The sequence below is a fragment of the Octopus bimaculoides genome, chromosome 8, assembly GCF_046866305.1.
Source record: "Octopus bimaculoides isolate indiv1 chromosome 8, ASM4686630v1, whole genome shotgun sequence".
NCBI lineage: Eukaryota > Metazoa > Mollusca > Cephalopoda > Octopoda > Octopodidae > Octopus > Octopus bimaculoides.
In genome coordinates this window covers 78,624,557-78,633,260 of record NC_142935.1, presented here as the reverse complement: position 1 = coordinate 78,633,260, position 8,704 = coordinate 78,624,557, and the positions used below count along the sequence as shown (strand labels likewise).

General features: G+C 36.8%; 1 protein-coding gene across 1 annotated transcript in view; it reads left to right on the top strand.

The window, feature by feature from the left end:
- The first annotated feature begins 2,085 nt into the window (after positions 1-2,085).
- The window catches only part of LOC106882967 (uncharacterized), a 57,499-nt gene continuing 50,880 nt past the window's right edge, over positions 2,086-8,704 (top strand). The window contains exon 1 of the mRNA XM_089355921.1: positions 2,086-2,274. The gene's annotated coding sequence lies outside the window, so the exon portion shown is untranslated. The remainder of the gene's footprint in view (positions 2,275-8,704) is intronic.

The following is an 8,704-nucleotide window of genomic DNA, read 5'->3' as shown; positions in this document are numbered from 1 at the left end:
CTACCACACTACCATCATGACCGCTATCACCACCATATCATCACTACCATTCGCGCACGCTAGAGTGTGTTTCCTGGAATGTATTTTCAGTTTCCTAGAAAACAGTTCTTTTGCTTTCATTTTACTTACCGAGTTTCTGGGAAATGATGTGATAATTTTACTTTCTGCTTCAAGAAGAAGAGGAGCAAACGACCTAGAGCACAACAACGACGGTGACGATAGTGACTGCTGCAGCAACAAAATCCACGCCATATTTTACTTGTCAAATACTTTCACTTTCTCTCTGTATTTATAAGATTCCATCAACAAGTAAAACAATGTTCTAATAAATTATTTTGTGGATCTTTTCAGTCATTTTGGATCATATTTATTGTTTCCCTTACATATATATTTTTTTAGATTAGAAACATTGTTAATAGGATTGCTTTTAGGAATACGTCTGCTAAAAATCGTCAATTAAGTGAAACGAGAAATGGTATTTGTACTATGTGAGAGAAGTCCTGCCAAAATTTAAAACCGAAACTGTCGGCCCACTAACTAGTTTAGAGTTTTACCTAGTGCTAATTGCATAAACTAACTGTATTCATCAAATGCATTAGACATAATTTCTGTTAAGTTTTTATAGTCTAGTTTATAAATTCTACAATATCAGATATTTATCAGTTTTATTTCATTGCCGATTATTGCCAAATGTTAATGGCCATTTATTTATCCTGTGGAATTTCTTTTCAATGAATTTGTTGAACATTTTATGTGTACAAAGATCAAAAGACTACCCACTTTCGAAGGCGATCTTCGATTTTAGATATCGGCAGGACTAAAAATGAAACTGAACAGTCCAGGAAAATATAAAAATAGACTTGGGTATCTCGAGTAAGCGGAATAAATATGGAAATACTTATCAAAAAAAATTATTTAATAACCCGACAGTATTCTCTAATTTATTTAAAGATTTGACTTTTTAAATAGCAACACTTATTTCAACTTTAATGACGAAGTTACTAAAGTAACTTAGAAAGGCTTACAAATAGAATAATCATACTGTCACACTTCTATAAACACGTTACAATTTGGATTGAACGAAGGCCAAACAGAAAAGATCCGAGGGATACAGTTTTTATACTCATACTCAAGCGTAGCTAAGTCGATTACATCGACTCAAGTGTTTAACTGCTATTCATTTTATTGACCCCAAAAGGATGAAAAGCAAAGTCAACCGCAGAGAAATTTAGGTAATTTTTCAGATTAACACCCGCACGATCTTCACTAGGGTGTTTGGGTTAGGGAATTCCGTCCATAACCGTAACCGTAACCCTAACCCAGACCCCAAAACCCTAACCCTAACACCCTAGTGAAGATCGTGCGGGTGTTAATCTGAAAAATTACCGAAATTTGAACTGAAAACGCAAAGACGAACGAAATGTCAGCCGGCCTACTAACAATTCTGCCAGCTTGCCACCTTTAGTTGTGTTGTAATTGGAAGAATTACCAGAAAAATCAATCAATCCCTGAACAAGCATTCCTGAGTACGCTATAAAAATAAATTTGAGAACATTTAGTCAAAGGCGGCGAGTTGGCATAATCGTTAGGACAACATACATAGCGCCATTTCGTCTCACTACACGTCCGGAGTTCAAATGCTGCAGAGGTCGACTTTGCCTTCAACCCTTTCGAGGTCGATGAAATAAGCATCAGTGGCGTACTGTGGTCGGTTCGGTGTAATCGACTAGCCCTCTCTAAAATTTCAGACTTAGGCACAAAGCCAGAAATTTCGGAGGAAGAGAAAAGTAGCTCACATCGACCTATGTGTTCAACTGGTACTTATTTTATCGATCAGGGCATGATGAAAAGCGAAGTCGACCTCGGGGAAATTTGAATTCAGAACATATAAAGACGGACGAAATGCCGCTAAGCATTTTGCCTGGCGTGCTAACGATTCTACCAGCCTGCCGCCTCGTAGTAGAAAGAATATTAAATTAATATATTTCTATTTAAGGACATTTAATAAATGACTTTTATATGCATTTACCTATTCGTTTCGCTTGGTCAGCATACCCGAGTCTACTTTTGTATTTTCCCAGATTGTTTATTTTCATTTCTAATCACGCAAACCCATCCGGTCCTCGAATTATATACTCCGTCCTCATTGATCATTGCAAAACATAAACAGAAAATCTGTGGCATAATCTTGAACGATATTATTTCTTTATCGACATGAAATTGGCGAATACAATACAAAAATCTTCCCAATTTTAACCTACAAAAATACTAATGGTAAATATTCAAATTAATTCTTTCTACTAAGCTTGAAATTTTAAGGGAGGAAACCAATCGATTACATCAGCAATTACTCGTATTTAATCTCAGAGCTGTCAATGACTTTACAACTGGTTGTTTGTTAATTTCCGTAAAAAAAAAATAATATTTGCGCGCACACACTCATTGACTTACATGTTCTTAACTTGAATAGCGAAACACACTCGCGCAATGAATGATAGTGTATATGAAAGATAATGGGTGTACGTATGTGTGTATGTGTGAGTGAATACAAATACATAAAGTTGAACAGGCTCGCACATACACCCATTATCTTTCATCTACACGTACATAAATAAACGCATACATATAGTGGCGGACTGGCCAGCTTGCCCAATGGCAAATGGGCCCCTGCGCCGGTGGAGATGGAGTAAATGTAATCTGGGTATACCCCCACTTTTAAAATTTTTTTTTTTTTTTTTTTACGGAATCCTATGTTTCAGACCATGGAGAATCCGATTCTGGAAAAAATTTTTCAAAAATCTCAATTTCAAAATTTCGATTCCCCCCCCACCCGGTTTTTATAGAGATCCACAGGGTAAACCTAACCCTAACTCAAACCCTAACCCTAACCCTAACACTAGTTTTGTGAGATTTGGCTGTTATTTCTAGCATGTAAATAGCCTGCTTGGTGGGGGGGGGGATTGAAATTTTTCAAAAATTTTTTTTTCAGAATCGGAATCTCCATAGCCTAAAACGTGGGATTCCGTAAAAAAATTAATAAATAAGGGGGGGGGGGGAAAGGTTCAGATTACATATAGTCCATCTCTACCCATAAACTATTTCAGCATGGCTGTGTTTGTAGACAGTTGAAAAGTATACTTTTAACAAAAAAAAAATTAAATGACAGCATTGTACTTGCGGGTGGGTCCCCTTAGGCTCCTTGCAACCAATATTTTTAGACCCAGTCCACCACTGCATATATACATTTATTGTGTGTGAGTGAATACAAATGCATAAAGTTCAACACGCTTGCGCGCACGTTCACCCGTTATCTTTCATGTACTTACATACATTGTGCAAGTGTGTTTTGCTATTCAAGTCAATGTGTGTGTGTGCGCGCGCGCCACCGTCTGTTTCACTTTCCACCGACTTCAAAGCAAATGTCTTCAACAAGTCATGGAAACAAAAATAAATAAATACAATTTTACGGAAATTAACGAAGTCTGTGATAGCTCTGAGACCAAATAGGAGTGATTGCCATTACATCGACCCCAATAGGGCTCAGCTGGTACGGCCCCGAACCGCTGAAAGTCATAACTACACAAGTGTACCTACCCGCTGACTTTGTTGCCTCGTAACTTCCAGAAAAATGGATACTTTTTAACGAAATTTTGGACAAATCCCGCTTAGATGCTGTAAATTCAGAGTATATAGGGATTTATATGTTGCAAAGAATTTTTCCGAGAAGAGTTTAGGAAAATTCACACGCCCCGACTTTTTCCCCACCTCATAACTTTCAGGAAAATGGGTATCTTTCTATGAAAGTTTAAACAAACATCTTTCAAACAGCATAGATTACGATTATGAAAAAAATTGTGAGAAAGATTTTTCTGAGGGGGTGAAGAAAGGAGTATCGGAAAAACGAAGTTTCGGATCAAACTCCAGAATTTTAAATTATAAACAGAAACAACCGAGGGCGGGAAGTGAAAAAAAAAATCATGCAATAAAAAATATTTTTTGTAGCATAAATGTGTTTTGGGGGAGAAAAATATTGGAAAAGCATCAATACATGCGAGAGTGAGAAAGAAACGAGGTGGATTGTCTTGGAATGTGCTAGAAACAACAGCCAAATCTCCTTTAAATCACAATTTTTCCTCTGAAAATATTTAGTTTTTTTTAACCGAAAAGGCTCCTCCCATGATTTTTAAGTATAAAACAAATTGGCCAAAATCAGTACGGAGTGGGATGGCGAAGGGGTGGAGTAAAAAAAATCATAAATTTTTAAAACTTATTTTTCGTAAAATAATTAAACCTCCTCTCCCATCTCGAAGGCTGTGGTGAAAGGAATAATTGGAAAAATCCCTGTCTGTCAAGCTTATGTGGTCTTCTTGATCTGAAACGACGTATTTTCGAAACTCCCCACCTCGGAAACATTTTTCAACACAAATTTCTTTATAATCGTAATCTATGCCATTTGAAAGGTATTTGTATAAACTTTCATTAAAAGATATCCATTTTCCTGAAAGTTATGAGTGAAAAAAGTTGTATCATGTGAATTTTCCGAAACTCCTCTTCCCAACTTCTCGGAAAAATTCTTTGCAACAAATCCCTATATACTCTGAATTTACAGCTTGCAAGCGGTATTTCTTGAAAACTTCGTTAAAATGTATCCATTTTTCTGGAAGTAATGAAGCAACAAAGTCAGGAGGGTACACATCTGTAGTTACGTCAGTTGAAAAGCATAATCGACCTCAGTGGAATTTGAACTCAGAATGTAGAGAGCCGGACGAAATGCTGCTTAACATTTTGTTCAACATGCTAACTATTCTGCCATTGTAGTAGGTTAAATGTAAACTAGAATGTCTTTTTAATCGTTAGGTTAATAGTGTAAAAGAAAAAAGGCAGAGGAACTAATGCGTAGTCAACAGCCATTCAGCAATGTGTGCGTGTGTGTGTCTGTCTGGAATATATGTCTGTCACATATTTTAAAATTTCTATATCTTTGTTATTTCTCTTATATATTTATGTTTCTATATTTATATTCAATATTTTTTTTTATTATTCTCTGGCAACCTGGGACTTTGGTCGTTGTTCTTTGAACTCAGGACAGTGGAAGACTCCAGAAGCATCTCAGGCGACTGAGCAGCCTTTTTAGAAATGCACTGCTCATCCTAATAAGGGCGGGGGCCTAGAAAATGCACTGTTCACCCTAAAGAAAGTCTACCCTACACTCTCTGGCCAGTTGACTGCGACGTGGAATGTGCATACCCTTCTAGATTGTGACAATGTCTCAAGATCCCAAAGAAGGACAGCCCTTGTAGCCACCAAGCTGTCAAGGTACAACATCAACATTGCCACCTTGAGCGAAACCAGACTGGCTGAAGAGGGATCGGTTATGAAATCCAATAGATACACCTTTTTCTGGAAAGGAAAGGCCAAGAATGAAGACAGCATCCATGGAATTGGACTTACTCCTCAAACAGATCCCCAATCTCCCAAATGGCGTTAATGAAGATCCGCCACCCCATCAGCAACAGGTAGTTCATCTCTATCATCAATACCTATACCCCCACCATGACATCCACAGAGAAAGTTAAGGAGCACTTCTACACCAGCCTGAACACTACTACGCACCATGCCTGCCACTGACAAGCTCATCCTGCTGGGTGATTTCAACACCAGAGTTGGCAGCGACAGCAATGAGTGGAGGGGAGTGATTGAGCAGCATGGTGTAGGCAAGATGAACAGCAATGGACTTCTGCTGAACAAGTGTGCAGAACATGAACTGCGATTGTTTTGAATTCGGATTTTTTACGTCTGTTTATCGGCTACTTTCTCATTCTCATTCATTTGTGACTTTATTTTTTGCCTCCATGTCTCCTAAGAAAATTCATAGTGAAAGTGCTAAGTGTCATGCTACAATGCTGGAAGATAAACTGGCTATGATAAAACGTCATGTAAAAGTTAAAAATGTGGTAGTAATTGCATGATCGTTTGGGATGAGTCCGACAACTGTATCAACGATTGTACATAATAAGGATAAGATTTTAGCACATATCAAATCTGAATCCCTAGAGATAAAGAACACTGTCATCAATAAGAAAAGAGGCAAAAACTTTGAAGAAATAGAAAGTTTTCTTTCTCTTTGGATTGTTAGGTTGAATCGTCAGCGTGCTACTATTAGTCAAGAAATCATTCAAGAGAAAACGTTTTTGTTTGAGTACCTGAAGAAAAAATATCCAGATGAGAAAGATGTAGAGTTCAAGGCAAGCCAAGGATGGTTTGTGAGATTTAAGGAGCGAAGAAGTTATCACTCCATTAAGAAGTAAGGTGAAAGTGCATTAGCTGATGAATAAGCAGCAGCGGAAATTCCTAATGCATTAAAGAAAATCATTGAAGAAAACGGGTTTCTTCCTGGACAGATTTTTAATGTAGACAAAACTGGAATGTATTGGAAATAAAAGCCAGACCGTTCATTCATTTCCAAGGAGGAGAAAACTATTCCAGGCTATAAGGTCTCAAAAAGAACATGCAACAAGTAAATTCGGCCTAGCCTAGAGACAAGTTAATTCACCTTAAATTGTTTTCTGACTGAAGTCGTGTCTCCTGGAACCAATTAATGGCATAGGGTGAGGAATACCTGTATATATATATATATATATATGTTATATATATATATATATATATATATACATATATATATATATATATATATATATATATATATATATATATATATATTATATTATTTATATATATATATATATATATATATATATATATACTTGTAATGCACCCCGGCATTGCCCAGGCGTTATAACCTACAGCCACGTTGTATTATTTTTTCCTTCCTTATGGGCAGAATTGGTACATGAGGAGTATGGAGCAAATGATTCTCTTCTTTATAAACATGTTTTTCAGTCATTTTCTGATGAACAACACTGCAGTTTTTGTCTACCAAATTCAGTCAAAGTCCATGGTTGGCTTAGGGCTATAGTAGAAAACACTTGCCCAAGGTATCATGCAGAGGGACTGAACGTGTAACCATGTGGTAGGGAAAGAAACTTCTCAACCACACAGTCATTCTTGCACCTAATATATGTGTGTTTACATTTGTTGTTAAATCAAGTTCATCAAGCAGTGGCCTACAAAATAAATGCCAGATTGAAATACATAATGAGGTCAATGTGATCAATTAAATTTTTAAAGGTGATATCTCACCATGGTGACAGTCAAAAGACCAAACCCAGTAAAATTAATGCTTAAAGATTTAATGGTTTCAAATTTAAGGTAATGGATTACTAACCACAAGATAATGAGTTCAAAACTTTGTACTGAACTTCCACTCTATACGATAACACTATATGTAGAACTCAGTGTACTTGACTTCCAACAATTAACAATTGTAATTTGAAGCTGAATGGTTAACAGTAAGAAAGATCTCCAAATTTCTTTTTAAATTATTGTAGAAATTATTCTGAGAAAAAAAAATTTTTTCACCACAACAAAACACACAAAGGTGTGTCCATGGTAACTTGAGCTAGGATCGCCTTTGGCACTAATTACAGCTTGAATTCTATGAGTTATTGACTCGCACAAAGTTTGAATTGTTTCCAAAGAAATTTTTGTCCTTTCTTCAGCTAAAACAGTCTCCAGTTCTTGTAGTGATGATGGTGGAGGATATCGACTCCTTACTTGTTTTTCTAAAATGCATCATAAATGTTCAATAATATTAAGATCTGGCGACTGTGGTGGCCAGATAAGATGTTCAACTTCACTAGAATATTCCTCGTGCCATTCAGTAACAACTTTAGCTGTGTGAATTGGTGCATTATCATCCTGAAAAATTGCGTTTCCCTCTGGAAACAGTTCCGCAACCATAGGACAAATTTGATCAGATAAAATGCTTAAATAGTCTTCAGTATTAATTCTGCCATGAAGGGAAACCATTCGGCCAGTGGATTTCCAAGATATAGCCCACCCCCCTGATCATCACAGATCCTCCTCCATGTTTAACAATTGGAAGAAGGCAGTCTGGGTCAAATGCTTCTTTTGGCTGTCTCAACATGTATACTTGGCTGGTGGTCAGAAATAGAGTAATGGATGACTTGTCCGAGAAAATAACATTCTTCCACTGCTCCAGGGACCAATTCTGTTGCTTTGCAACATTTGTTTTTGAAAGTAGTGGTTTTCTGACTGCAGCCCTCCCATGAAATCCAGCTTTGTGCAGCTCCCAGCTCCTAGTTTTTGTGGAAACTTGATTCTCGAGGTGGTCATTAAGCTCTGCAGTAATTTTGGGAGCTGTACTTTTGTGATCCTTTCTAACAATTTGCGTAGGAGTCTGACAGTCCCTCTCTGAAAGTTTTGGCTTTCTTCTGGAGTTTTGTTTTGACAAGGAGGTTTTTCCCTCTTTCTCAAAGGCTGTCATTACTTTCGAGACAGTACTTCTTGATACACCAAACATTTTGGCTGTTTTTGTTATGCTAGCGCCTGCCATACAAGCACCAACAATTTGATCTCTTTGGATTTCCAGTAGATGTCATTTTAATGAATTTTAATTACCTTTTTCTGATATCTGAAAAGAAAAAGCAATTTTAGCAAAACATATTAAGCAACACTCATAATAAATAAAAAAAACATAAAAATAAACAAGCTTTTGACGGTTTTATAGATATTCCAAAATTATGATGTTATGATACTAGGGGTTTCCATTATTTTGTCCAAC